General features: G+C 51.2%; 1 protein-coding gene across 9 annotated transcripts in view; it reads left to right on the top strand.

The window, feature by feature from the left end:
* LOC118375470 (zinc finger MIZ domain-containing protein 1-like) overlaps nt 1-2,500 on the top strand; it is a 316,755-nt gene that overhangs the window by 39,181 nt on the left and 275,074 nt on the right. The gene's annotated exons all lie outside the window — the stretch shown is intronic.

The following is a 2,500-nucleotide window of genomic DNA, read 5'->3' as shown; positions in this document are numbered from 1 at the left end:
TCTCTCTGTCTCTCTCTCTCTTTTTCTCTGTCTCTCTCTGTCTCTCTCTCTTCTCTCTGTCTCTCTCTCTCTCTGTGTCTCTCTCTCTGTGTCTTCCTCTCTGTGGTCTCTGTGTCTCTCTCTGTCTCTCTCTCTCTCCGGTCTCTCTCTCTCGCTTCTCTCACTCTTCTCTCTCTGTGTCTCTCTCTCTCTGTCTCTCTGTGTCTCTCTCTCTCTCTCTCTGTCTCTCTCTGTGTCTCTCTGTCTTCTCTCTCTAGTTTCTCTCTCTCTCTGTCTCTCTCTCTCTCTCTCTCGCTCTCTCTCTCTCTCCCTCTCTGTTTCTCTCTGTGTTTCTCTCTGTCTCTCTCTCTCTGTGTTTCTCTCTCTGTGTGTCTCTCTGTCTCTCTCTCTGTGTTTCTCTCTGTCTCTCTCTCTCTCTCTCTGTGTCTCTCTAGGTCTCTGTGTCTCTCTCTCTCCCTCCGTGTCTCTCTCTCTCTGTGTCTCTCTCTCTCCCTCTCTCTCTGTGTCTCTCTCTGTGTCTCTCTTGTCTCTCTCTCTCTCTATCTCTCTCTCTGTGTCTCTCTCTCTGGTGTCTCTCTCTCTCTGGTGGTCTTCTCTCTGTGTCTCTCCTCCCTCTCTCTCTGTGTCTCTCTCTCTGTGCCCTCTCTCTCTGTGTCTCTAGGTGCCTCTCTCTGTGTCTCTCTCTGTCTCTCCCTCTCTGTGTCTCTCTCTCTGTGGTTCTCTCTCTCTGTCTCTCTCTCTCTCTAGGTCTCTCTCTCTCTCTGTGTTCTCTCTCTCTCTCTCTCTCTCTCTCTCTTCTCTCTCTCCCTCTCTCCCTCTCTCTCTCTGTCTCTGTCTCTCTCTCTCTGTCTCTCTCTTTGTCTCTCTCTCTCTGTCTCTCTCTCTGTGTCTCTGTCTCCCTCTGTGTGTCTCTCTGTGTGTCTCTCTGTGTGTCTCTCTGCCCTCTGTGTCTCTCTCTCCCTCTCTTGGCCCTCTCTGTGTCTCTCTCTCTCTCTGTGTCTCTCTCTCTCTGTGTGTCTCTCTCTGGGTGTCTCTCTCTCTGTGTCTGGTCTGTGTCTCTCTGTGTCTCTCTGTGTGTCTGTCTCTCCCTCTCTGTGTGTCTCTCTCTGTGTCTCTCAGTCCTCTGTGTGCTTCCCTGTGTGTCTCTCTCTGTCTCTCCCTGTCTCTCTCTGTGTGTCTCTCTCTGTGTCTCTCTCTCTCTCTCTCTCTGTGTCTCTCTCTCTCTCTCTCTCTCTGTGTCTCTCTCTCTCTCTCTGTGTCTCTTCTAGGTAGGTTCTCTCTCTCTCTCAGGTCTCTCCTTCTCTCTCTCTCTCTCTCTTCCTCTCTCTCTCTCTCTCTCTCTCTCTCTGTCTCTCTCTCTCTGTGTCTCTCTGTCTCTCTCTCTGTGGTCTCTCCAGCTCTCTCTGGTTCTCCTCAGGTTCTCTCTCTCTGTGTCTCTCTCTCTCCGCGTTGTCTCTCCTCTCTCTGTGTCTCTCTCTCTGTGTGTCTCTCTCTCCGTGGTTCCTCTCTGTGGTGTCTCTCTCTGTCTCTCTCTCTTTCTCTCTCTGTCTCTCTCTGTCTCTCTCTCTCTGTCTCTCTCCTCGTGTTCTCTCTCTCTCTCCTTGTCTCTCTCTGTGTGTCTCTCTCTGTGTGTCTCTCTCTCCTCTGTGTCTCTCTCTCTCTCGTCTCTGTCTCTCTCTCTGTCTCTCCATCTGTGTCCTCTCTCTCTCCGTGTCTCTCTCAGTGTCTCTCTCTGTGTTCTCTCTCTCCCCTCTCTCTGTGTCTCTCTGTGTGTCTCTCTCTCTCCGTGTCTCTCTCTCTCCGTGGTTCTCTCTCTCTATCTCCGTGTCTGTGTCTCTCCGTGTCTCTCTCTCCCGTGTCTCTCTGTGCTCTCTGTGTGTCCCTCTCTGTGTCTCTCTCTGTGTCTCTCTCTCTCTAGGTCTCTCTCTCTCCGTGTCTCTCTCTCTCTCCGTTTCCCTCTGTCTCCGTGTCTCTCTCTCCGTGTGTTTCTCTCCGTGGTCCTCTCTCTCCGTGTCTCTCTCTCTCTCCGTCTCTCTCTCTCCGTGTCTCTCTCTCCGTGTCTCTCTCTCTCTGTGTCACTCTCTCTCCTCTGTGTTCTCCTCTGTGTCACTCTCTCTCTGTGTATCTCTCTCTCTCTGTGTCTCTATCTCTCTGTATCTCTCTCTCTGTGTATCTCTCTCTGTGTCTCTCTCTGGTTCTCTCTCTCTGTATGTCTTCCTCCCTCTGTGTTTCTCTCTCTCTCTCTGTGTGTCTCTCTCTCTGTGTTTCTCTGTCTCTCTCTCTCTGTCTCTCTGTCTCTCTCTCTCTGTGTCTCTCTCTCTCTCTGTGTCTCTCTCTCTGTCTCTCTCTCTGTGGTCTCTGTGTCTCTCTCTCTTGTCTCTGTCTCTGTGTCTCTCTCTGTCTCTCTCTCTCTGTTTCTCTTGTGTCTCTCTCTCTGTGGGTTCTCTCTCTGTGTCTCTCTCTCTCTCTGTGTGTCTCTCTGTGTCTCTCCCTCTCTGTG

Source organism: Oncorhynchus keta, chromosome 36 (genome assembly GCF_023373465.1).
Source record: "Oncorhynchus keta strain PuntledgeMale-10-30-2019 chromosome 36, Oket_V2, whole genome shotgun sequence".
In the NCBI taxonomy this organism is placed as follows: domain Eukaryota; kingdom Metazoa; phylum Chordata; class Actinopteri; order Salmoniformes; family Salmonidae; genus Oncorhynchus; species Oncorhynchus keta.
Note: the sequence above shows the minus strand (reverse complement) of the source record. Positions and strands in the feature narration are given on the sequence as shown.